Source organism: Suricata suricatta, chromosome 3, assembly GCF_006229205.1.
Source record: "Suricata suricatta isolate VVHF042 chromosome 3, meerkat_22Aug2017_6uvM2_HiC, whole genome shotgun sequence".
Lineage (NCBI taxonomy): Eukaryota > Metazoa > Chordata > Mammalia > Carnivora > Herpestidae > Suricata > Suricata suricatta.
In genome coordinates, this window is record NC_043702.1 from 100698723 (window position 1) to 100725897 (window position 27175).

Consider the following 27175-nt stretch of genomic DNA (forward strand, 5'->3'; position numbering starts at 1 on the left):
TCTACCTTGGGATTCAAAGAAAGCAAAGAACCCTTCCCACAAAGTCAAGTGGCTCTTGCTTTCTCCTCCAGAGAATACTGGTTGAGATTCTTTAGGGTCAGCTGTGCCAAGTCCTTTTATTTTTTTAGTGTTTAATTATTTTGAGAGAGAAGGAGAGAGAGAGAGAGAGAGAGAGAGAGAGAATCCCAAGCAGGCTCTGCACTGTCAGCACAGAGCCCCATATGGGGCTTGATCCCACAAACTATGAGATCATGACCTGAGCCCAAATCAGGAGTCGAGTGCTTAACTGACTGAGCCACCTAGGCACCCCTAAGTTCATCTCAATTAAAAACAAATTTTTTTGGTAAATATCTCCACTTGACCCAATGCTGCCTTCATAGAAGATGAGGAGGGGTTAGTTAACTTTATCTTATTGTTTTCAACCAATATAGAGTACCATACAACTTTAGATGAAGAATTGTTGTCTTCTAGAGTTCATGCTTGGTGTGGAACAGTCACTGTGTTATCCTCCCATATCCATGTGCTACTCCCTCAGGAAGAAGCTACTTATTTCCAGAGTCTTCTGCAATGAAGGCCCACATGTAAGAGTGCATAAATGAGAACCAGGTAGTTTGTGAGTGGGACCTTTGAACACTTGTGGCTTCTCATATGTAAAGGGAAGCATCTGGGCTCAGATTTGGGCTTTCACACTTACTGCTTGTGTATCCTTGCATACTTTTTTTTTAAGGATGCTTATTATCTTGGGAATAAGACAGGTTTCCTTGCAAGGTTGCTGTGAGGAGGATGGGGCTGGTCCAGGGATGCTGCCCTTGACCCTGCCATGTCTTCCCTAGGAGAGAAACATAGATAAAGCAGCTAACACATGTCCCCAGAAAGTAAAGACCAGAATTCAACTTAGTTCTTCAAAAGATAATTTGAGCTTTGGGACAACCCTTTCTCTGACCCATAATTATTTAGAATTTCAACAAAGAAATCTAAATATGTGTTTCCCTAGTGTTCTTAACATGCATGTAATTATTGTTAAGCATGGCCTTGGGAGGCATTTAAAGTGTCTGCTCTGTTTACACAGCCAAGGCCTCTGTTAAAGCTCTGAAACTAGTACAGAGTAAGTTTAAGTCAAATAACACTTCTTGTCAACTATGAACTAAGGCTCAGATTGGCATGTTGTCCAATGACCTGTCCTTCACAGGTCTCTGTTGTGGCGTTGCTCATCTCGTCTACATCCAGGCTCTGGTGCTCCTGCCCTGTGGGATGGGAATCCCATGCTGGATTTTTAGAGGTGTTGTGTTTTTATCCTTTGATGAGGCAATTGCTGGCTTTTCCCCCAATAGCCACTGGTGCTGGTGGTCTAGCTTCTGACTCGCAGACTGGCCACTGGTGCTGGTGGTCTAGCTTCTGACACTGTCATGATCTGTGGGCATGGGATGTGTTACCACCTTGTAGCATCCCCACATTGGAGATATGTCTCCTCCTCTCGCTTGTGGATGATCCACCCCAAAACTTCTGAGTGAGATTCATGTGCCTGGATTGCCTCCTGAGCCTGGCAGTCATGGTCTGTCTGTGTCCTATCTACCGTTGGTGACCTTTTCTAGGCCCACACAACACCGAACAATTTCCATTACCCCAATGTTTGCTCTGAGGTAAACTATGGATGACCTTTGCCCTTCTTTTCACTTGCATTGCCCCCCTGACATTTCCTACCTGTGGCCAGAAGGGGGTTGTGTTGGATGTAGTGGTTCCCGTCTGTGACGGGGAAAGCCCATAACAAGCTTCATTTTCTAGTATTCTCTCAAAACTTGTTTGGGATTCTCTTTCAGATTTGGTCTTGTATGTGGAAGAAAGAAGATAAATAAGCAAAGGACAGAGTTATTCTCTTTTCCTTTCTTCCTTACTCTTCCTTCCTGTTCTGACAGGGACTTCCTCAATATCACAGCCCTTTTTCCTGAGGAGGCATCTTTCTTCTCCACTTCTGGGGTTAAGACAACAGGAAATAAAACACACCCAAAGGAAAAGACCAAGATGGCTAAAATGCTAGAGATATTTCAAAAATTATCCATGTTATTAGAGCAAGTTTAAGACCAAAGGAGAGTGAGCAGTCCCCTCCTTCCTCTTCCTCTGGGAAACAAATTATGGAAGCCATTGGAAGGCTATGATTACCCAAGGCCATAGTGACTTACTTGTTCTTCAGTATGTACTTCATGAAGTTAGGTCTCAACAATCTGGAAAGATAATTAAGAGGGCTCAGCATAAGGATACTTTGCTTTTAAAGCCCTGGAGACTGGCCCTTTGGCTTCCTGATATCTCTTTCCTTTTACCTGATCAGTCTTGGGTTTTTGTGAATCTCTCATAGTCTTTCCTGGACCTGGACCACCTTGGATCTGGGCACTGGATTATTGAGAGGTAACATAAGAGGACAATCATAACAGAGTGCCCTATGCTACATCCTGGTCTCTATAAAATCAGTACAGCTGGACACTGGGCTTGCTTTCTTCTCCAGATGAGAACCTTCTCCCTACTCCCTGGCCTTGTCCCTGGTGTACACACTGTCTTCCTGCGGGCTGTTAGCTATCACCTAGATGAACATTCTTTTTTCAGTCCCTTATGTGAAGAGGCCTTGTGTGCTTGGTGACCTGACCCAAAAGTTGAGAATTTCTGTGTTTAGATGAACCACATTCTGGGGCATGAGCTAGTCTGAAAAAATAGAAAAGAGGGCCAGAAGAATACTTGAGCTCTCTTTTACCTACTGAGAGACACTGAGCGAGGCACTCAGCTTTACTGAAATCTCCATGTCCCCCAGAAAACCTGGAGGCCCATTCTGTCTTGGAAGATGAGCTATAGACAAAGGGGAGGATCTGCTGGGTTGTGTGGACGTTTCCATGGCACACTCAATTGACTGTGATTTTCTGTTTTGTAACCATTTGTTTGATGTCATTTTTACAGAAGCTCTACTTTTTTTTTTAAAGGATGCTTTTTCATGCTGCAATTTGTCTTGTGATCCCTTCCTTATTATTTCCTGCTCCTGCTACTGAGAGCTGGTTTTCCACGGATGCTCCTGGAGCCCACTGCCATCCATCAGAGTGATTTCCTCTGAATCTGTCTCCAACAGGAGCTCCCTGGATGTCCCCCTTTTGTCATGATATGACGAGACGACATTAACAGACAAATTCCCACTGTTAATCCACCTGGAGGAGATGGAAACATCCGACTGCTTCTCTTTGCCTTTCTGCCATTATACTCTCTGTTTGATGTGATTGGATTCAATGAGCACCACAAAAACGTGAAAAGATCACAATGTCTTTTTCTTTGGAAAGTTAAATAAGCTCCTTCTGATTTTGGATGCTGTTCCCAACCCCCCCCCAAATTACCTGGAGAGTGTTTGATAGTCCTCTCTTGAGGCAGTTCTAAAAGGAGAAGGGAGATAAAATTGTGTCATTGAGTGCTACTTGGCTGTATTCCAGCTGTGGGAGGAATGCCTTGCCTTGCAAACTCTCAGCTACAGGGAGTTTAAACTTTTCTAAAGGGAGATGGATCAGATAAGCTCAAGAGGAGCTTGGAGAAGGGTCTGTAGCCACCTGTCATGCTTCTGTACCATATGTTTTTGTACGTTGCCTGGTTTTAGTTATCCAAAACCTCCTGAGATTTTGTTTCTTTCTTCCTGTTAATTTCTTGGAAGTGAAAGATTATCAGTGCTAATAAAATATTGGTCTTGATAACACCAAAATGAATAGAAATAGCAGTTACCATTTGTTCGCATCGAGTCTGCATTAGATATGCTGCACCCATTATGTGCTTGGTGCTCACCACATCCTATGGGGCAAAGATTATGATCTGTATTGCATAGATAGGGAAAGTGTAGCTTGGAAATCTGAACTACTTGTCCAAGAACACTGAGCTAGCAAGAAATGCTAGAGTTAGGATTCAAACCCGGGGCCTTCTAACTCTAAAACTTGTGCTATTTCCTGTATTTTAAACCCCATCCTCATTCACTTTTTTGAAGAAAAATTAAGTTTATTTATTTTGAGAGAACAAGAGAGAGAAAGCTTGAGCAGGTGAGGGACAGAGGATAGGGAGAGAGAGAATCCCAAGCAGACTCTGCACCGTCAGCACAGAACCTGATGTGGGGCTTGAACCATGAATTGAGAGATCATGACCTGAGCCAAAACCAAGAGTTCGATGCTCAACTGATTGAACCCCTAAGCCCCATCCTCATGCACCATTATTGTAAGTCTTTTCTTTGTCTTTGGTCTCTCTCTTCAGGGAAAATAGTAATGTTTTGAGTTTCATTAAGAGGCTTAAGAAGGAATAAGTGAGAATTTTGAGCAGTAAGATTCTGGAATAGAGACAACAGCATCGAGCATTCAAGATCTTAAATCTACACACACACACACATGCACGAGCATGCACACACACACACACACATACACTCATGCACACCATGTTATTTGTTTATTGTATTACAGAAAGAGAAGTTGATTTCATTTTCATTGTGAAAGATTAAAATCATGCATAAGCATATAGAAAAAAAAATCATTCAAAGCTCCGGGGGAGACTGTAGAAGAAGACAGATGCCTGCAGCCAATGGTGGAATTACTGACTGGCGTGGGTGTGGGATGAAGCTCTGAGGTCTATATTTTAAATCGTTTGTGCTGGTGTTTCTGATTCCTAGCCCAAGATAAAGAATCATGGCCTATTCTAGGCTAAGACGAAGGATTGCAATAATGGTTGGGTCCCTGGACTGCTGTGCGAGTCCAGATAGCTCACGCCCCTCTTTCGGATTCCTTCCAACTTTAGGACTCTCTTTCTGAGCAAGAATGGGGCTGCCAGTGGTGTGGGAAGAGAGGTACTAGAAAGGAGGCATGGTGTGTGTGGAAGGCTCCTTGTGTTTTGCAGGTCCATTCAGTGCTTTGAGATCCAGTATCTGGAATGTGCATGGCCAAGCATGCTAATCTGATTTCCAAACAGTTGTGTCATCTTTATTCTGAGATGTAGCGTGATGCAGTGGAATGAAAGTGACTGTGGGGTTAGAAACACATGCAAGGAACGGGGCTCTTCCCCTAACTGGTTGTGTGGGGGCCTAGCGGGCAACTATGGCTGTATCATCAGACTTCTCCATTGGAATCCAGCTGCTCCACCTACCTGGGCAAGGCACTTACTCTCTCTAAGCCACAAAGTCTTCCTTTGTGAAACAGGAATGAAAAGGAATGAAGTAATTATCGATTAGGGTTTATATAAGAGTTAAATGAGAAGCCTATGGGACATTCTTGATGTGGCTGGTGCTGAAGATTTCTATGCATTAATGATCTTGTGCAAATTATTAAACTTCTCTCAGAAGTTAACCCTCTTTTGGAAAATTACCTACAAAAGCATATACCAAATGTGCCTGGTTCATCGTAGGTCTGCAATAAAGTCTAGTTCCCTCTTGCTTCCCGCTGAATATACCAGACTACAGTTAAGACTTAGTGCTGAGTCAAGGTCTTGTGGCTTATGCCTAAGGAGAAGTCATCTAATATTTGCAACCTTTGCACACAGAACTTCCCTTGGACTCTTCAAGGTGACAAAGTGATCCTTAGCCAAACAAACATTCCGCAGACTGCCTGGACTTTAAGAGGGAGGTAGGCTTTCAAAAAATGCAGGCCGCAGGAGCTTCACAGATCACTTCACGGATCTCCTAAGAGGAGATGCCAGCTTTCCCAGCTTAAAGAGAGGGATTTATTCTGTAGCCATTTCAAGGAGACTTGTGGATGGTTGTAACTGGTGTGGGTTATAGAAGTGATTCATGGCTACTTAGGTTATTTAATTTGATTGCTGTCCTGGAAAGATACCTCAGCTAACTGAATGAAGTGTAATAGATGCAGGCAGAAGAGGTCTGAGGAAGTTCCTTGACCTTGTCTGCATGTCTACTGAGGTGCATAAAAAAACCAAGGTATGAAAGGAAGACCAAAAAAAAAAAAAAAAAAACCCTTCCAGCAGCTTGTGGTTACCAAGCAGCTCCCTGCTTCATAGTCACATTTGAAATAAAACTTTGCAAGCTCCTCTCTGTAAGCTGGCCCCTGTGTCTTCAATCAGTGATGGTAATGGCGGGGGCCTTTTTGGCCAGCCCATCCATCCTTGTGGCTGTCAACAGGCCTGTTGGCCTGCAAAACGCCCAGGCAGATGTGCGATTGTCCTATTCAGAGCTTTCCTGAGAAATAGAGCATCAACATTCTCTGTAACTCATGCCAGTGCAGAGTGCCTGGTAAGAATGTTTCAAATTAGCAGAGCCTCTGAAAGGAGAGGAGGGAAATGTCCAGGTCTGTGTTTGGCAGCATGGATTATGCATCGTAGAGGCATAAAAATCTAATAAGGAGGCATAGAAATCTAATAGGATAGTGTGAGAAACAACTGACACTGAGACTTGGCCATTATTCCCGATGAAATAGCTAATATTCCTGGGGAAAAGCCCACCACTCTTGGTAGCTCCTTTTCAATTCTATCAAATGCTGTATTATGAGATTCAAGGTGTAAGTCAGTGGTATGGTTGGGCCGTCTTCCTAAGATATGGAAATATAGCTCTTCTCTAATGCAGAGCTGGCCCCTAGTATAGGTTGACTTGGCAGTCATTTCCTGGGTATGATTTGAGGGACTCCAAAGTCCCCAGTGGTTAGCACTGTTGTGACCTATGCATTTGGAATGCCTCTGTCCAATGCCCGCCCCCCAACATGCCCCAACATTATGCCACTATGGTTTTCCTCAACAAACTGCATATATTTACCTAAGATTTTTCTAGATGCTGTCAGATGGTGATAAGCTAGCAGGTCAGTGCCAACGAATGGCACCATGGATGTAAGACTGTTACTTGTACTGATGGCTGCCTCCCCTTTGCTCTCTTCTCCCCATTGAGAGAACTTGTTGCTGACACGCGGGAACTTTCTGTCCCTGGTGCCTGGCTCACATCCATCTCCCAGACCATATTACCCCATGATGATAGATGGATATTCCTGGTTCTGTATGGTCTGTGTCTCTCTGTCAGGTACCCTCTTGGGGTTTGGGGAAGATAATACCTCCTCAGTTCCAGCACTTACTGATCCCATGAGCTAGACTGCCCTTGGCTGTGCGTAAGAGAAGACAGTGACCCAAATTAGTTGGAATGATAAGGGAATCTATGATTGCAGATAACAAGAACCTTAGGAGTAGGGCAGTTCTGGGCTTCTACAATTAGAAGCTCTGTGGTGACCTCAAAAGATGTCCCACTCTACCTTCTGCCATCCTCAGCATACTGCCTTTACCCTCAGGGTTGCTCCCTCTTGCTCACAAGACGACACTGCCTCCCAGGTATCACATTCAGGCATCATGATTCCAAGGGGCAGAAGGAGTTGTCTCCTCCAAGGTTTTCCCCTAGTGGAGAAATGACTGCTTTTCCAGGAGTCCCTAATGGCCTCCCCTCACATGTCACTGGCTAGCTGATCCATGCCCTGCCTACCGGCCACCACCACTAAGGTGAAGAGACCACCATGGTGGGCACACGACAGAGCTGAGTAGGATCCACATTCCCCTGTGGCACCCAGCCCTGAAGAATAAGGAAGATGAAGTAATTAAGAGTATCTACAACTAACTGCAATCTTTGACAAGCGATGTTCCCATTTTGAGGACTGGTTAGGATTGCATTGCCCACTCTGCCTCACTAGCAGCAATGGTCTGGGTTCGCAATGACTGCTGAATTCATCAGAGACAAAAGTCTTCACCAAGACCAAGTTTAATTTGAAGAAAGGATACAAGGGGAGCCTGGGTGGCTTGGTTGAGCATTGCAAATCAGCTCAGGTCATGATCTCACAGTCGGTGTGTTCGAGCCCCACATCGGTCTCTGTGCTGACAACTCAAAGCCTGGAGCCTGATTCAGATTCTATGTCGCCCTCTCTCCCTGTCCCTCCCCTGCTCATTCTCTCTCTCTCTCTCTCTCTCTCTCTCAAAAATTAATAAACATTTATTTAAAAAAAGAAGAAGAAAGGATATGAGACAGGCAATAGTGCACTATGCTTATCAATAGCACAACAGAGATCTTGGGGGGGCTCAAGTTTCCAACGACCCCCAAATTGCTGTATACTTGACACACTCATAGTCACAAGACAACAGTGAGTGAGTGCAGATAGCAATCAGTTCTCGGAATGCTGACTTTTACATCGTTTACATCTTGCTACACCTTGCTCAGGGTTAACTGACCAACGCCCATTTCTAACGGACTTCTCTGATGCGGATTTGCCTACGTGAACTTCCATTTTATCACTGCTTGTGGTCTGATCACCCACCACTGGGTTTCATCGGACTGGATTTCAATGAATGAATGAGAGTCAGCTTTTCTAGGGCTTTTCTGGGTAACATGCAAGCGAAGAAATAAGAATGGCCCTATTTTCAAAGGACACAGTTTTAAGGGGTTTGGTAGATTAGATTATTGCCCAACAAGTACTCCCTCCACTGCCCACCATGGGAGGAGTCTATCCCTCCCCTCCCCACTGACTTTGAGCCCAGCTCTGTGACTTGTTTCCACTCATAGAAGGTGGGTTGAAGTGTCCAGTCCCCCAGTTCTGAGTTGCGGCCTCCAGGGGCCCTGTGTTTCTGCCTGTCCTCACACTCTGTGCCATCACCATGGAAAGACTTTACCTCCGGAGGATGAGAGATGTGTGGAGAAGACTTGGACTGAGTTGGTGGACCCACTAGACCAGCAGGACACCCTTTACCCCCTCATCATTGAATGAGAAATAATAGTTACTGTTATGTCAATGAGATTTTTGTGTTGTTTTGCAACAAATGCTGTATCTAGGGAGACATGATGATGATCGAGTGTAACAATAACATAATGGATGGGAGAAGGCACGATGACCCAGGTCTTTGCTCAGGCTCAGCTGCACCGCACGCCCCACCCTGGGCTCCCTGCTGTAGTTAACTGGGTTATTCACTAAGAGAGGTGCCTCTCTCTTCTACATCCTATTGTTGAATTCTCCTTGCTGATCTGACTAAGTGCTTCCCTAGCAACCTCCAGGCAAGTCAATTATCAACCTCCAGTTCAGCTACAAACGTTGCAATTATTCAGGAAGGATTATTGAGCGGTGCACATTTAGCCTTAAATGTTATAATTATGTCAAAATTTAAATGACAACCTTTTGTCCTTTATAGAGCATTGTGGGAGATCTGGAGATCTTTTATATTTTCTTTTCAAACACAGTGCAGTCAGCAAGGACTCCTTTGCTGGATCTCAATGCTGAGCTGAGTGTGTTAGTAAAGCCATCCCAGTAATTATAGAGAGAGTAAGATGTCAAAAGGGCAGTGCAGTCGAGGTCTAGGAGACCATCACCAGGGGCTCCCAGAATGAGAAGCCACAGAAACAACATGGTCCCAACCCAGCATTTGCACATTTGAAGTCCAGAAAAGTAAAGGGACATGCTTAAGGTCACATGGCTCTCTGGCTGGAGCTGGGAAGTATAGAGTCCCTACCACTTGGCTTCTACTCTCCCCAAGTTTTTTCGTGTTATTACATTTCAATCCCTACAACGACCTATAAGCTATTGTCCTTTCTATTGTTCCACAGCTGGGGAAACTGAGGCTCAGAGAAGCTACCATCAAGCGCCGATCCCCATCACTACCACTGCCCTGCAGAGAGGAGAGTATTATTCTCTTTCCAGTAACTGTGTGCATTTAAGACTTCTAAGATTCTCATTAAATTGAGGGTTTCAAATATAGAGAGCACACAAATGCGATTCTGTCCTTGATTCCTGCCCATGCCTACATGTCATGACACACCACCTGCTGGACTGAATGTCTTTGCTGTTTAGCAGATGCTCACGGGAGGTCCTACGATGTATTTGATTTAAAAAGGGTTTCACTGGCCCACAAATTATATTAAACTAAAATAGTCACTAAATTTGAAAATTGGGATATTTTATCACAAATCTTAATTTCCTGCTTTCTTTTGGAAAAAAAAATCTGAGTTTGACAACACTCAGGCTGCATGAAGAGAGGGCATACCAAGTGCCTGCTCTGCGCACTGCCCACAGGACCTCATTCATCCAGGGCTTCCCAGGCTGTCATCTGTCTGGCCCCAGTAGATAACCGAACCTACAATCTCTGCACTTTATCCTGGTGGTGGTGGGCTATTCCTGACAGGATGAATGGTTGTTTTCTCCGAGGCCTTTGCTGGCTGGCCAGGTGTTTCTCCTAGATCACTTCGGTTGCTTCTTCTACTAGCTGGAGGCTTTATTGGGGGTAGGAGAAGAGGCCACCATTTTTGTGACCCTCCTCCTTCTTCAGGTGAAATGATTAGGTTTAATCATGTTATGAAATGGCTGCCATAATGGAGTAGTATGTATTTTGGCCCAAAACAGTGACTATTCTGAGATGTCTCTTTTATCTCAGAAATCTGGTGGGAGAGATTACTTCCAAAGAGTGCTTTAGCACTCTGATCAGGGCACAACCAAGCAAAATGATGAGGACAAGAGTGATTCCAAGAGTAGTCGTTCATGGATCCATGGGAGCCGTGGGTGGCCTTCTGACAGACCCTGGCTCTGAAGGGGGTGGCATTATCCTTCCTGTAGAAACTGCAAATCTGACATAGAGCAGGAAGTCAGGAAGGCTTTGCTCTTAACCGAAGAGCACCACTTTTTCTCTCTTGGTTTGCATTTTTGTCAGGTCTTCCTGGAGCAACTTCACTTAACTACCCACAATCTTTCTGCTACATCGAGTGTATCTCTTGTGAAATGATTATTACAACCCCCATCTTCCTCCAACACGCCCATGACATGAGTAATAATACCCTCCCAAGGGTAAGATTCCTCTGAAGTGTTCAGAGAAATGAAATAAAATTTCAAAAACTATCAGGAAACTAAATTAAAAGGCATATGAAGTAATTTCTCCTCATACTGGGTTTTAGAGTACAAGAAATCAGGATCTAATCTCAATCTTGCCATTTCTCCACAGTGGGGCTTTTTTCTTCTCTTAGCATCTCTTTCTTTCCTCCCTCTCTCCCTCAGTCCTTCCCTCCCCCCTTCCCTCCCTCTTTCCTTTAAATTGGCTATTATTTATATAAAGTGTTGGGGGGGAAAAAGCTGTATTTTCAAGAAGAATTTGAGGTGGTAAAGATAATGATCTAGAAAAACTAGATCTTCAATTTCTCAGTCACAATTTTCTATTCTTTCGATTCTATACCAACATTCTGAGGGGAGACAGGACTCCTGTCCTTATCTTTGTTTATAGGGAAACAATTTAAATGCCTCTCTCAAGATTCAATCCAGTGTGTGGTTTGATAAGAAGCTGAGCCTGGGCCCCGTATCTTGAACTTGTTTCATTCTGAGAAAGTCTATGAACATCTAGGGCAGATGACATTGTGATCCCCCATCCCCAGCTCACCCCACCAAGCACAGATGTGTTTTTCAGTCACCCAGAGGTGGCAGGAAGTTGGGGCTACAAACAGCGCTGAGGAGCCACCTGCTCGGGTCAGCCTTCTGTCCTGTTGTTTAGTAGCTCCACGAACTGGGGCAAACCCATTGGCCACTTTGTCCTCAGAGTCTGCATTTGTAAAGTGTGTTGGGCTGTGGTAAGGACTGAATGGTCATATGAGCAAACACCTTAAAATGGAGCCTGGTATGTGGAAAGGTCTCAAACCTGGTGTTGGTACTATTACTTACTACAATTGCCATCATTGTTGGTTTGCTCTGGAAAACTGACATTCACAGGAAGGAAGACTTGTGTTGGAGTCTAGAGTGGAAATATCAACATATGAGATGCTACTATTATTGGGAATACGATTGATTTTTCTCTGAAAGCTCTGACTGTATGATGGTTTAATGGTTTTATTTAGGCTCATTTGTTTTGCTAGTAGAGCTACAAATCCTAAAACAACAGCCAAACAAGCAAAAAAAAAAATATCCTGAACCAAAACAAAACTGTTTTCTTATTGAAAGTAGTAAGAGGGCCTCAAATCTAGAAAAGGATAATGTTGCCATGATTTACAAGATGGATGAGTAGAGATTATTCTCAATATAGAATGAAATAGAAAATTATTGTGCTTTATGTTAGTTCTTTCATCCTGGCTCAGAGTTCCCTTACCTTTAATTTCTTCTGATTTCAGAAGTGAGCCCAGTGTCCACCAGGCTAATGGGTCAGAGATCGTTAGTCAAACACCGTAGTGAACGTATACTGTGTGTCATTATTATTGCTGCAAATCATTTACACGTAGGTTGATGTTGGTGCACATCATTTGGACTGGGGCTAGAAAGGAATTTGAATGCTTACAAAAAAAGACCTGGTTTCCACAGTCGTGGACCACCTATGAAACAGTCCTGGATTCCAAGCTCAAGTCCATATCTGGACACTATAATCATTCTGCCATCACAAACAAACAAAACAAAACAAAACCAAAAACAAACAAATAAACAAAACCCAAAAAACCACACAGACAGATAAAGGCAGTAGAAGGGAAAAGAAAGGTAAGCTCACACAGAATTTCTATATTTCACTTTCTTCTGTGTTACCTTTTCCTCTAGAAGGTGTAATGGACAAGATCTCTGAGTTTCTAGAAAGTGGGAGGAACTCATGGAGTCCACCTGGCAGAGCTGTGTGGGCTCACAGATGCGCGCGTGCACACACACACACACACACACACACACACACACACACACACAATCTCTGCAGTTGAATTGTTTTCAGTACCCGTGCAGGGAGGAGTCATAAATGATATTCCAAAGGCATCTCCATCTTCTAAATACTTAGCTCATCTGCTCTCCTAATGGGCTCTCCAAGCTGAGGAGAAGTGATTGCTCCCATTAGTCCTGAACGGAATATCAAATATATTTGATCTTCCAAGCACTCCGTCCCGGAGCAGGCCTCTGAAAATCACAGCAAATTACATTTGACTTAGGAACAGGAAGGATTGTTTTCTAAGCACCTAAAGTAATGTTTGAAAAGTGTGATTCACAGACCACCTGCCTCAGAACCACTGACACCGCTTGCTCATTAAAAATGGGTTTTCTGGGCCCCTCCCCAGACCCTCTGAATCAGAAAATCTGGGGGTGAGTCCCAGAAAGCTTTCAGAAAAAGCATGAGGGGAATCAATGCCAATCAAATTTGGGATGAAGTGGTGACAAAACTCATCTCACAAACTCGGGATGAGGGAACCCACTTCCTGCTTTGTGCTGAGTCCTCCCCAGGTGCATCTGAACTTCTGAATAAAGTTTCTGCAGCTAAGAAATCCAAGAGAAGAAAATGCACTGTTTAGAAAGACTCCTCTCCTCCTCTCCTCCAACCTGCCAGGGTCAGCATGGCCAGAAGCCTGATTTAACTTGCTTAGTGGGAGAAGCAAGAAAGTGCCTGGACATTTTGGCAGCTGTGAGTATGAAGAGGAAAGTAGCACTGTTGCTGTCTGCACATTTCTTTCAGGAATATTGACCTCAGTGGGGTGTTAGATGCTCCCAGGGATTCATTTATTTATTTGTTCATTCACTCATTCTTTCATGCATTCAGCAAACATGTATTTAATCAGTCCTGAGCCAGGAACTGTGATAATTGGCAGGACTACAAAGATGAACCAAATGGAGCCCTTGTGTTTTGTATGTGGATGTGTGTGTAAGCAGATGACAGGAAGGTGCAATGTGACAGAATGTGGGTTTTGTGACAGAAGAGAACCCATGATTATGGGAAATAGAGGTGATTCTTCTAAACTCAGACTGGTACTGTTCAAAGCTTTCTGGAAGAGGCCACCCTTAAACTAAGTTTTGAGAAATAAGTAGGAGTTGGCCAGATACAGGGCCAGGGCAGGGCGAGAGAGGCATCTGAGAGAAAATGATGGGTGCCATGATGCAGAACAGGAAGTGGCTTGGGGCTTGGGACCTGAGAAGCCCGCTGTATGACACAGGGAGTCACAGGGAACAGGCTAGCTGGGCCAGGAGTGGTCCGATCTAAGGAGTTTGAACCTTTACTTTGCAAGATGTGGAGTGATGCTGGTGAATTTGTGAAGGAGCGTCCAAAATTATATTTGTGTTTTCCAAATCAAAACCACACTGAGATACCACCTAACGCCAGTCAGAGTGGCTAAAATAAACAAATCAAGAGACTATAGATGCTGGCGAGGGTGTGGAGAGATGGGCACCCTCCTACACTGTTGGTGGGAATGTAAACTGGTGCAGCCACTCTGGAAAACAGTGTGGAGGTTCCTCAAAAAACTATCCATAGAACTCCCTTATGACCCAGCAATAGCTCTGCTAGGGATTTACCCAGGGGATACAGAAGTGCTGATGCATAGGAGCACATGTACCCCAATGTTCATAGCGGCAATGTCAACAATAGCCAAATCATGGAAAAAGCCTAAATGTGCATCACCTGATGAGTGGATCAAGATGTGGTATATATATATACAATGGAGTACTACATGGCAATGAGAAAGAATGACATATGGCCATTTGTAGGAAAGTGGATGGACCTTGAGGGTGTCATGCTAAGTGAAATAAGTCAGGCAGAGAAGGACAGAAACCATATGTTTGCACTCATAGGTCTGGCAGGAAAGCAGGAGAAACCTGATGGAGGACCAGGGGGAGGGAAAGGGGGAAAGAGAGCTGGGGAGAGAGAGGGATGCAAAACTTGAGAGACTGTTGAATGCTGAAAATGGACTGAGGTTTGAAGGGAAAGGGGGAGGGGGGAAAAGAGGTGGTGGTGATGGTGGAGGGCACTTATGGGGAAGAGCACTGGGTGTTGTATGGAAACCAATTTGACAATAAACTATTAAAAAAAAACAAAAAACCCCAAAATTATGTTTGTGTTTCAGAAAGGTGGCTCCCATCAGGGTGACTCCTAAATTGAAATAATGAAATAGGACGTAGTCCCGAGTCACAGTAGTGATTTTGGCATAGAGAGGATATGACTGAAAATAGGTAAATTAAACAGTGAAACACTAACTGATGGCATATGGGTGAGGAGAGAGGCGAGGAGTCCTGGATGTCTCCTAGGTGTATAATTTGGGCAGCGTCGTGGGTGTCACCATGTAAGAGAAAGGAAGCAGGAAAATGAAGTATTGGTTGGAGGAAAAAGAAGAACTACCAAGATGGCTTTTGGATTTGTTGAGTTGTAGGTGCCTTTGGCGCACCTGGGAGGAGATACCCTATAGCTGCGGGAACCCCAGGTTTGGAGTGAAGGAGCTGTAAGTGTGGGAGCCCTCAGCAGGAGCCAGAAGCCCTGTGAGCGGAGAGTAAGTACAAAGCAGACCTGGAGTGAAGGGTCTAGAGGGGGCAGAACAGAACGGTAGGGAGTAGAGAACGAGCGCCCATGAAGGAAGCCCTGAATGACCCGCCAGAGAGCGCCATTGGGTAACTGAAATGTGCCTGCTGGCTTCCACTTACTCTCCTGGCAACCAATGCCATGTGATTGAGCCTTGGTAACTTCTGTGTTCACCAGAACAGTAGCCACCACCCCTGTCATCTGTGGTTTTGTTTTTCATGGTTCCAGTTACCAACGGTGAACTGCCATCCAGAAGCAAACGATTCTCCTTGCAATGCACTCAGAAGATCAATAGTAGCCTTCAGTTACTTGTGGTCAACTGCCTTCTAGAAGCAGATGATCCTCTTTGTGACTTGTTAAAAGGTCAATAGCAGCCTAACGCTACGTCACAGTGTCTACGTCATTCACCTCACTTATTCTCATCATGTAAACGTGTTATCATGTCAAGTCATCACAAGAAGAAGGGTGAGCACAGGACAATAAGATATTGTGAGGGACACAGAGAGACCACATTCACATAACTTTTATTATAATGTATTGTTGCCATTGTTCTATTTTATTACTAGTTATTGTGTTAATCTCTGTGCCTAATTCATGCATTAGACTTTATCCTAGGTAGGTATGTACAGGAAAAATCATAGCATACATAGGATTTGGTACTGTTCATGGCTTCATGTATTCACTGGGCTCCTTTCCCTCCTTTTTGCTCTCATCTAAGAACCACAGGCAGATGCTCTTGGCAATGGAAGGTCCTAGATAAGCCCTCATGTGAGCTCGATGACTTGAGTAAAGTCCAGTGTCCTCAGGACTGGTTGGTCAAGGGAAGGAAAAGCCAGATGTACTGAGTTACTCCTCTGGGTGGCTTCTGGGAAGATTTGAGGAAGTGAGTGTGGAAGGCAGGGCCCAGAGCCAGAGGTGGCCTTGAGACCACCAGCTGCAATTGTCCATCATGGACATTGGTTTTCAAGTTATTTTTAAAACAATCTTTATTTATTTCAAGAGAGACAGAGACAGTGTGACTGAGGGAAGGACAGAGAGAGGGGGAGAGAAAGAATTCCAAGCAGGCTCTACTCTTTCACCCAGGCCTGAACACACAAAGCTGCAAGATCATGGCCTGAGCCAAAACCAAGAGTCAGATACTTAACTGACTGAGCCATTCAGGGAGCCTAATGCAGATATTTGAAATGCTTAACCCAGTGACTGGGGTGTGTGTGTGTGATGTAATGGGCAGGTGAGTGCCATGGCTTTGGGGCCACATCTCCCTGTTAAGCTCTCTAACAGCATGACTGGGCAACACAAACATTAACTTCTTATGTCTCAGTTCTCTGTCCTACATGATTGAGAGAATACATCGTTCCCAGCTCAAAGTGAGAGAGGCATATTGGTGTGAGTCACTCAGCACAGTGCTTGGAACGCATGACAGGTGTTCCAAAAATGAATTGCCTTCTCCTTTCTCTCCTTTTCCTTGTCCCCAGCCAGAGGCAAGCCCAGCCTGCAAGGGATTCTGAGATTTGGGGCTGGGACCTACACTCCATGAGACAGAGAAGCAGAAGGAAGGTGTTTCAAGAAGAAGAGCTACCAGGGTGTAAGCAAGGAGCCATGGAGGGTCATGGTGGATGAGGGGAATGAGAGCCAGACATGTGGCCTAGTAGTGGCTGTTACAGTGTCATGAAAGCTTGTGAGAGAAGAGTTCTGAAACATACACCAGGGCCAGATTTTAAAGGGAATCAAAAGCTCTATCCAGGAGATTCTCTGTATCCTGTAGACAATGGGGAGTCATGATAGGTTGGGAAATGGGGATGGTGCCACTACATCAGTGTCAGAGTCATTGTTTCTTGACCTCTTCCAACAGGCAGCAGTGCTTCGACTCTACAATGAAACTCTTATGGAGGAGTATTAGCACCTTAGTAGGTTACAGGGACACATGTATTGAGGGAGGGTCCCCAGGATTCCCACCAACAGGAATTAATAAACTGCTTATAGCTGAGGTTCCACTGTCAGGAAGCTGACTGATGGCCATCATCTCAGAGCCTGGGAACTTTGATAACAGATTCTTGATTTCTACCCATCTAACTCTGGACGGGTATCTACACCTTCATCACCTTCAACATTTTTTTTAGTATGTCTCTTTGTGATTGTGGAAGAAAGGTAACCGCTATGTGCCTAGTACATTCCAGGCTCTGTGCTAGGCCTTTCCTCCTGGATTCTGGGCTCTAATGCTCACAACCGCATTTTGGGAGTGATATTGTCTCCCATCTTACAGCTGGGACACTGAGACTCACAGACAGATGGCCGAAGAGGTCTGTCCTCAGTCACCCAGGCTGTTCATGAAGGCAGAATTCAGGCCCAGGGCTTTCTGATTCTGAAAGCCTTGTTCTATTTCCCTGCCATTCCACCCTCGTCCAGAGGCCCAGGCACTGTAACAGGGCTCTCTGTGCCTATTGTTCTGGGGAGGGGCTGGGGCTGGGAGGCTGGGGGCTGTGCATGAGGGGAGGGAGCAAGGCCCCTTGGGGGGACCAACTAAAGACCATCAATCTTCCTAGATGATTTCTTTTCTGTCAATCTGTCTTCATTCATTCAGGTTTTACAAAGAGCTGGCGCTTTAACAAAGCTACAATTCAAAGTCTGCTGGAGACAGCAGGTCCAACGTCCTTCACTTCTGGGGAGTCCTGACTGGGTTTCCTAGGAAGGACAGCCTGCACCCCATGTGTGACTCTTGCCTGAGCAGGGACAGATGGTAACAAAGGCCTCTAATTGCCTATTTGGGGACTTTAGAATCTCTCATACTGCTGCTGGGGGATGGTGGAGACGAGCTTGCCTTCACCCTCCCCACCCTCCCCTGCTGACTCCCATGACTTCGGGTTTGTACCTTCTCCTGGCAGATGGCTTGTAACATGCCCTGTGGTATTCATAGGGCTGGTTGGTTGCAGGGAGGAGAGGAGAATATGGTCTGTTTTCTAACCAGATAAGAACCCTGAGGGCAGGATGTTCATTCAATCAACAGATATGAGCTGCACACCTACTATGTTCCAGACACCATTTTAGGTGCTAGGAATATAGTAATGGACAAAACAGACACTCCACAGTTTTCATGAGACTTAGACTCTGGTGGGGCGATAGATGATTGAACTCTCCTCCAGTTTACCAACTAGCCAGCTAAGGAACATATGTACCATTTGCTAGAGGGTGGGAACTGCCATGGAGAAAACAAACAAGCAAACAAACAAGAAAGGGGACGGAAGTATCCCTGGGAAAGGGGACACAGTTTAATAGGGTTGTTCAGAGGCAGCCTCTGTGAGGTGACATTTGAGCATCTCTGCATGTTTTTTGAGGAAAAGCCAGAAGTCAGGAAGCTATTGCAATAATCCAGGCGAGTGGTTACCAGCAGGAGAGATTCTAAAGTCCCCAAATAGGTCATTGATGGCCTTTGTTACCGTCGGTCCCTGCTCAGGCAAGAGTCACATATGGGGCCCAGGCTGTCCTTCCTCGGAAACCCAGTCAGGACTCCCCAGAAGTGAGGGACGTTGGACCTGCTGTCTCCAGCAGACTTTGAATTGTAGCTTTGTTAAAGCACTAGCTCTTTGTAAAATCTCATCTGCCTGAGTTCTTTGCATTCCATTCTCCTTCATAGAAAAGTGCTTGGCCAACCGTGTGTCCTCAATAAACCCTATTTAAACAGAGCATGGGGAAGGGCAGCGTGGTGTAGCATTCGAAGATTGTGGGCATTACAGCCGGGGTGACGTTCTCTTTCCATGCCTCCTGAGCTGAAAATGGGACTAAGGACAGTGTCAACCTTACAAGCCTGGTGTAAGGGTTGCACACAATGTGTGTCACATGCTTAGAAGGGGGCCTGGGCCACAGTCAGTGCTCAGTAAATATCAGTAACACCAAGGCAAGAGTGGGCATCATGTTATGTGCAGAGGGAAGGGACACATTGAGAGGAAACTGTTAGAAATATTCATGTAGTATTTGGAAATGTGGGAAATACAGAGTACCTCTTGTGCTATTTTTTCATGCCAGCAGTGCAATTTATTGCCTACCGTCATTTTTCTTTCCTGTTACACAATTGGATCTTCCTCTTGGTGACCCAAGCTACAAAGATGCTGGGGGTCCAATCAGGCGGGAATCAGGAGGTGGGTTCTGTCCTCTGCCTCCTATCCCCCATGTGAAGCAGCTCTTTGTCTCTCTTTTGATCAGGCTTCATGGCAACCACAGAATAAAGTTTATTACTAATGTTATTAGTTTCTAATCGGAGCCTACTGTGATTATTACCTAATAGTTATTGCTTTGCTCTTCCAACCAGATGTCAAAAATAATGAGCCAATAAAACTGCTATTAATTTAGTCTGCATGACAATTTTAGGCCCTTAGAGCTTGAGATTAGGGGCCTTATAAAAGCAGGGCACAAATAATTTGAATGCTCAGAAGTAATAGCAAAAATGGTGAGAATATGAATTCATACGTAAGTGTTTCTAATTTAAAAATGAAACATGCAGCTCTGAATACCAACATTCCCCATGTGCTTTTCTGGGATGAATGGAGCCATCCTCACCAATTCCGTCCTGCAGGATCTGGGGCAGAATGGCTGAAGACGTGTGCTCTGTAGGAAGAAGATACAGTGGTGACTCAGGTCTGTTCAGTTCTTGCGAGAGGAGAGGGCCAGGTTGGCAGGCGCCTGGAAGAGGGGTCTTCTGGAATCACAGAAAACTCGGGGGAACCTGTCTGTGCCACTGTCAGACTCTGGGGTATTCTGATTGACCCCTGTTCAGAGAACATCATCTCTGAATCCGAGATCCTGCCTCTCTAAAAGCAACATTTATGGCCCCTATGTAAATTACAGCTGAATATTAAAAGAAACAACAGGTTGGGGCTCCTGGGTGGCTCCTTTAGCTAAGTGTGCTATGCTTGGTTTTAGCACAGGTCATGATCTCATGATTCATGAGTTCAAGCCCCATGTCGATCTCTGAGTGCAGAGCCTCCTTAGGATTCTCTCTCTCCCTCTCTCTCTGCCCCTCTCCCCCTTTCTAAATAAATAAACACTAAAAAAAAAGAAACAACAGATAAAAGGAACTTAGCATAGTGCCTGGCATATAAATGAAGTGGATACAATGTCAGTTTCTTAAATAATCAAAAGTTAGTTTCTTAAATGATTCCTCCTTTGCTTTGCTCTTCATTCCTTCTCTTTGTTGGCAGAACTTGAAAAGTTCACTGCTTTCCTTCCCCCGTCCTCCTGTGTGGAGGCCCCGTCCTGTTTCCTTTCCCTGTGCTGCAGTGCCTTAAAAGACAAATACGCATTCTGCAAACACACACCGTGGCTCGTTTAGGGGTGTGGGCACAGAGGCCAAGGCTCCGTGGGTACTTCCAGCTCCTAACGTCTGGGGACTGCTAACAGAGAAGACCTGAGGACCCCCGGGGGGAAGGGATGGTGTTGCCACAGTGTTGCCACAGGGACACCGGCTGATTGTTCTCCAGCGCTTACTCTTTCAGATCCACTTTGTTTCCTAGCCAGTGGATGGTGGGCAGAAATGAGGTGCGTCAGTCTCCCCTCCCTGTGGGCCAGGCCCCTCAACACTCCCCCCTAGTCCTCCAAGGGTATCTTCCTTTGCCTGCCTGACACAATAGAATGCTTTGGGACCTGGGAATGTCAAGGCACTGGATGGGAGGAGTCTTATCCCTGAGTGAGCCCCTTCCCTCCCTAGTCACCTGCACCGAATGGTGAAGTAAAGCACTGAGGTTTGGGGTTTGTTACAGCAGCTGGTCTTCATGGATGCCTCCAGGTGGACAAGACCTTGCCAGGCAGATGAGCAGAAGGCGGGCACTACAGCCTGAGTGGACAGCGTGAGTCCCGGTGTGGAGCAGTGAGAAGCCCCCACGAGTGTGCTCTGGGAACTAAAATTGGCCAGGGTTATAAGGTGAACTGTGGGAAGGCTGGGGGGGGGGGCAGACAAAAGTGGCAGGGAAGAGATGGAAGGGCTGAGCTTGTCATTTAGGATTACACAGTGGGCAACGGAGATGACGGGGACTGCTAAGTGAGAGCTTGGGTCATCGATTTGCATCGGGCAGTCCTCCAAGGGATGATGGGCAGTCTCCAGGGACAATGGCTGAGACTTGCCCCAGCTAAGGCCTTCCAGATGGTCCAGGGGAGACAGCACAAGAGTCTGAACAAGGAAAGCATCAGTAGAGGCACAGACAGAGCCCACAAAGTAGCCAAGAGGGCAGCTGGAGGTGGAGGTGGGAACACCTAATGCTTGCTCTTCCTTTTATGACCTCGTATCCCTATGTTCCATTCATTATGACGCTGGTGGTCACAAAGTGTGAAATTTGGTTCTTATTTTCTGGGCGCTTTCTTGGTCATCACTGAACATGTTGATCTACACTGAAGCTTGAGTAAACACCATCTTGCTCATCAGTGAAACCAGTCCTGTGCTGGTCCTGCTCTTTGTCACCAGGGACATGTCACGTGTGGACAGAGTGGGCATCCACGTGCATATTTTCTCATCTCTGCCTCCCTCGCTGGGCTCCTCTCCATGCTTCGATTCTTCCATTAGTGGACCTGGGGTCCTATGAGGCTTTCAACCCACTCACTTACAGGTGGATTGTGGGGATCGAATCATTCTTTCAATGGAATCTGTTAATAAATCCATCCCAAAACAGGAAGAAGAGAGATTATCTTAAATGGGTTTGAGCAGAATTTCAACATGTTTAGCACAGCCAACTTGGTGCTCAGGTTAACATTTGGTGTGTTAATTGAGTCGCCCATTCAGCTGGATTATCCTTGCTGCTTTTAAAGTAGAAATCAATACTAATATTTCCTCACTGTTAACAATCTTTCTAGAATTGAGATTTTTTTTCTTCCCTTCTCCCTCTATAACTTTGTTACCTTTGCGTTTCTAATTGGATCTGGAATTTATGGAGTTTATTTTATTTATTTATTTATTTATTTATTTATTGAAAGAACACAGGCAGTTTGTAATGACGGTGCATTTCCCATCGTGTCTGGGATCAGTGTTTGTAATAGAGTCACTTTTATGCCCGGCTCTTGAAGAGCATTCTCATTATCTGATAAGAGAAGGCGATCTTCGCTAGCTTTCCAAGATAATGAATCCTTTTCATTTGTTTGCTTGCATGCCTGGGCTGCTGGGGGGCGGGTTTTTGTCCAACATACATCTTGGGCAAGCTTTACTAGCCGCTGGCAAATGTGCCTCTGCTGCCCACGTGCTCCACTTCTGACCACGGCCCTGTGCTGCCAGCCTGCCTTGCGTCTAACAAGGTGTGTGTGCTTATCCGTGCCCTGGACGCTCAATCAAGTGTGTTCCTGCCTCTCTGGGGCACCGGGAGGCTTCCGTATGGGTGTATAATTGGTGCTCGTGCCAAAAAGTGCTCTTGTTCTTTCCTCACACTCCGTATTGAGTGTTGTCGGCGATTTTCTTATTCTTTCTAGAAACGGCTCCTGATTTGCTAGATGTAAACTCCTCTGCATGGCATATAAGGTCCCCTGTAATCTGTCCCTGCTTCTCTCTCTGGTCTCATCCGCCCAAGATGTAGTTAGGCAGAGTGGCTTGCAATTTCTTGAAGGCTTGTGTGCTGGTTCATCTTCCCAGAAGGTCTTGCTCCTCTAGCCACACATCAACGCTGAGTCTGGCCCTTCTCAGAATCCACCCCACCCCCTGCCTTGCAGAGAAGTTGACCCATTTCTCCCTTTGGAGTCCTTGCTGTCTGTCCTTCTCTCTCCCCCCATCAGACTCTGAGGTCCTTAGGAGCGGGGCTCTGTCTTATCCATCACTTTATTACTACCACTTAGCAGGCAGCCTGGCATAAGAGGTTCTTGGTCACTGCTAGCTGAGGGACTTCTTTTCCTGTGTGATACAGCTTCATGTGCCTTGTTTCATGCCATCTGCCACACACCTCTGTGAAGTAGGTGCTATTCTATTCCTGTTTCACAGATGAGTCATACGAAGCACAGAAAGGGCAAGTCACTTGCCTAAGACTGCTCAGCTCATAAGCGGAGGAGGCACAAACAAAACCCTGGCCTCTTATGCTTCAAACCCTATCAGGGAGGATGCCATTTCTCCTACCCCTGCTCTGTGACAAGCTTACGTCCTCCCCCATGACCTTCCTGCCTCTCTTAGAGGATATGTGTGGTTGGAAGAGAAGTGTTTGTAACATCTCAAAATGTAGCATAGGTGTGCTACATGCTGGCTGTTCTCTGTCTGCCTCCCTCCCCATGTGCCCACCACAAACTCTCCAGCTCTTTCTGCCCCACTCTGTGTCCCTGGACCTCAGCACGGTGGGCTCCGTCTTCCCTGGCTCTCTGGCTTCCTGCACGTTTGGCCCACGGAGGTCTGGAAGAGGGGACACAGGGCAGGGTGGCTCTTTGCCCTGCTGCCTCCCCATGTCCTCCCAGAGCAGGCATTGGCAAACTCTTTCTATAAAGTGCCAGATGGTAAATATTTTAAGCTTTGTGGCCCAAGAGACAAAATTAAGGATGTGATTTAGATACTTATATAACCATTTAAAATGTAACCATTTGAAAGTGTAATATCGTTCTTAGCTCATGAGCTCTCACGAAGCAGGCAGCCAGCCAGGTTTGGCCCTCTGACCGCAGTTTGCCAACCTGTGGTCTGGACCCTGGAGCCAAGCTTCAGTGGTACCGGGATCATCTGGGGGGCTGTTCTGGCAGGTGCCACTGACCCCCACCCCTAGACGTGCTGACCACTTGGATCTACAGTGGGGACTGAGGGTTTGCCTGGCTCGCACATCTCCAGCTGGTGCTGATGCTGTTGGCCTGGGCATTGCAGTCTGAGAACCAGCACTGTAGAGAGAGCACCTGCCAAGTGTCCCCTTGGGCTCAGGGACTCTGTTCTCTCCCTTTGCGCCTTTGGCCTGAGTGCTTCTCCATCCTCCGCTGGTCCCCTTAACACTGCCTAAATCTCTGCAAATTGTCCTTTCCTTTGGCTTTTCTTCAGTTAAGTCCTCTGTCCGTGCTGCCTTTGTTGGAATCTTATGGGTACTAGAAACATTCGCATTTTCCAGAAATGGTCTGGGAACAGTGTGGGCCTATGTGCTCTTCAGGTATCACTCCTGGAGGAGAGACTGGGTTTCACTGAATTATTCTTGTATCGACTGCATCAACATTATATAGGGCTCCCCGCTGTGTGTGGTTCTGCGGAACGGGGACCAGTTCCCGTGAGGGAGAGGGCAGAGCAGAGTGCCTGCTATGAAATGGGCGTCTGTAGAATGCTATGGGGATGTAAAGGCCACCCAACTCCGTTGAAGTGGCTCAGGGCAGGCTTTCCAGAGGAGGTCGTGTTTGAAATGAGTTCAAAGGAAAAGCAGGCATTTGCCTACTGGGAGCTGGAGGGTATTGGGAAATGGAGTGTGCAAAGCGCCCATGTGCAGAAGTATCTAGGGAGCTGTGGGGCTTTGGTTGGGTATGTGTGAGTACATGTGTGTGTGCGCACGCATGTGCCTGAGTGTGCAAGGGAGGAGCAGGGTTTGAGAGTGGCGAATACAGCTAGAACAGTAAACAGAGGCAAAATCACCGGGTCTGCACTGTATCCTGGATAAACCTGATGCCATCAAGGATTTTAATCAGTGAATGACAGAGTGAGTTTTCCAAGTGGAAAGATCACCTCAGTGGTGATTGCATGAATGGAGCAGGGGAGAGGCTGGTGACAGGGAAGGGTGGGCCCCTAGCAGGCTGCTGGGCTGGATTCCCACCATTCTGGCTTGAGACTGGCCGGGTCTGAAGGAGGCAATTGCAAATAACTTTAGGATAATCTCAAATCAGTCTCTGCTAGTGGGCATGAGCCCCCTGGTGAGTTGGGAAGAAGCAAAAAATCTAATCAAAGGCTTCTCCCCCATCCTCTGGGAGGTGATATTCTCGCTCTGCCAGAGGCCCAGCCCCATGACTCCACTTGATAGCTTCATTTCACAAATTAAAAATATCAACTCAGAGAATCCTGTCAAAGACTTAGAGTGGAAGGAAACCATCGCAGCTCAAAGTCCGCGGTCCCTGTGAAGCACACACTTCTCCGAAAACATTTACCCAGCACCTCAGAGAGCTCCCACCAACGCATCTACATTTTTGGAAAGGTCAGAGTTTTTAAAGGTTAATTGTTACCCTTAAGAAAAACGTAAAAACAAACCGCACGCCGGCATAGTTAACAGTGTTTGGGATAGCGTTTCCCAGAAGCACAATTCCTCATGATTTCATTTAAACAAATAAAGAAGAGTTCAGAAATAAAGCGCCATCGGCAACTTCTGACTTAAGAAAAGCATGCGTGCCGTCTGCGGTTTGCGGAGTATTACTGTGCTTCGAAATGTCCTCTGGCCAAAGAACCCCAGCGAGCCAGGAAGGTGGGCAGCGCTACATCCTGCGCTTTGTGAGCCATTGTGGCTGAACAGCTAAGTGCACGGGGGCCTCGAGAGTTTGTTCCCTCTTTCTCCCTTAGCAATGTCGACCCCTCCCATCTTGACCTCCTGAGGAGGGTGCTCCATTGGTCACCTTCCCGCTCCCTCCTCGTGGTCTGCTGCCGAGTGCTCCCTGCGTGCCACTCAGGGGCCTCTACACACGTGTCCCAACCAGATTGGCGCCTCTGTTCCCGTTAGGTTCACGCCTTGCTGTACAACCCATCCCCCCTCCCCAAGCTCACTGCCCCCAGCTTGAATCCCCCAGCGGTTTTCTCATACTCGCTGTTCTTTCAGGACCTTGTCTACCCGGTTGCCAAGTCCTGTTGATGGTTTTCTCACAATTCACCTCAGGCTGTCTCTTTTCAGTGTTGTGGCCACCTCTGGTCAGAACCTCTCTCCTTGGTTCCCCAAATAACTGCCCACCTGTCTTTACCGTGGGCCATCCGTGTGGTCCCCTGACACAGACAATTTCTCCTGAAGATCTCTTGGGATTCTGTAAATCCCTTGATGAAAATTCTTACTGTTTTCTTAATATCTAGGAAAATGGAACTCAGAATTATGGTGTTCACTATCTTTGCCTTAGTCTCTCGGCTTCTCACCCCACCCTCCTTTTTAATTATAAGAACATTCAAGAGGTCTACCCTCTTAGCCAGTTGGTAAGTGTACAATATGCTATGAATTAGATGCACTATGTTGTACAGCAGGTCTGTGGAACTTATCCATCTCATATAACTTTACCACATCAAAGGGAAGGGATTCTCTTCCCCAAACTCACAGCTCACTTGTCTTCCCCACACCTTTCCTGCTGCCCTTCACAAGGTCGGAAGCCTGGAATGTCCTCTGTGCTCCCTTCCTTCAGAGGTCAGCTGGCGCATCCCATCTGCCTACCACCTTTCCTGGTGACTCCATGTGCATTTCTGGGTGTCATTTCTCACAGGCTGCTGGGTGTTGTGGCTATTTTTGTCCATGGGCTGCTAACCCTGTTGGACTGTAACTCATTTACCTTGTAGCTTCACAGGCAAACTTTCTGAACTTTTTAAAAAAAAAATCTGTAGAATAAGGATAGCCATTCTTGGGGCCACCTGGTGGCTCAGCTGGTTAAGCGTTCACCTTCAGCTCAGATCATGATCTCACAGTTCATGTGTACGAGCCCCACATTAGGCTCTGCAATGACAGCACAGAGCCTGCTTGGGATTCAGTCTCCCTCTCTCTGTCCCTCCCCTGCTAGTGCTCTTTCTCTCTCTCAAAAATAAATAAATATATTTTTTCATTTTAGTGACTCTGACTGGTGTGAGGTGGCATCTCAGTGTGGTTTTGATTTGTATTTCCCTTATGACGAGTGACGCTGAACATTGTTTCATGTGCCTGTTGGCCATCTGTATGTTCTCTTTGGAGAAGTGTCTGTTCAGGTCTTCTGTACCCCAATGTTCATAGCGGCACTTTCAACAATAGCCAAATCATGGAAAGAGCCTGAATGTCCATCACCTGATGAATGGATCAAGAAGATGTGATATATATATATATATATATAT

General features: G+C 46.0%; 4 long non-coding RNA genes across 5 annotated transcripts in view; 2 read left to right on the top strand and 2 right to left on the bottom strand.

The window, feature by feature from the left end:
* The window catches only part of LOC115287917, a 59870-nt gene that overhangs the window by 14128 nt on the left and 18567 nt on the right, over window positions 1-27175 (top strand). The window contains exons 1-2 of one of the 2 annotated variants that reach the window (XR_003906716.1): window positions 20664-20760; window positions 20982-21142. This is a non-coding gene — a long non-coding RNA (uncharacterized LOC115287917). Of the gene's footprint in view, window positions 1-20663; window positions 20761-20981; window positions 21143-27175 lie in introns of those variants that run through there. The other variant, XR_003906717.1, reaches the window with a different exon arrangement.
* On the bottom strand, window positions 703-8717 carry LOC115287912. The gene is made up of 4 exons (XR_003906710.1): window positions 8635-8717; window positions 3366-3401; window positions 2178-2219; window positions 703-829 (listed from the first exon to the last, which is right to left on the bottom strand). It is a non-coding gene; the product is annotated as an uncharacterized LOC115287912 (long non-coding RNA).
* LOC115287918 lies at window positions 15606-17269 on the top strand. Its single transcript, XR_003906718.1, has 3 exons — window positions 15606-15696; window positions 16707-16816; window positions 17084-17269. It is a non-coding gene; the product is annotated as an uncharacterized LOC115287918 (long non-coding RNA).
* On the bottom strand, window positions 19686-21120 carry LOC115287913. The gene is made up of 2 exons (XR_003906711.1): window positions 20934-21120; window positions 19686-19830 (listed from the first exon to the last, which is right to left on the bottom strand). It is a non-coding gene; the product is annotated as an uncharacterized LOC115287913 (long non-coding RNA).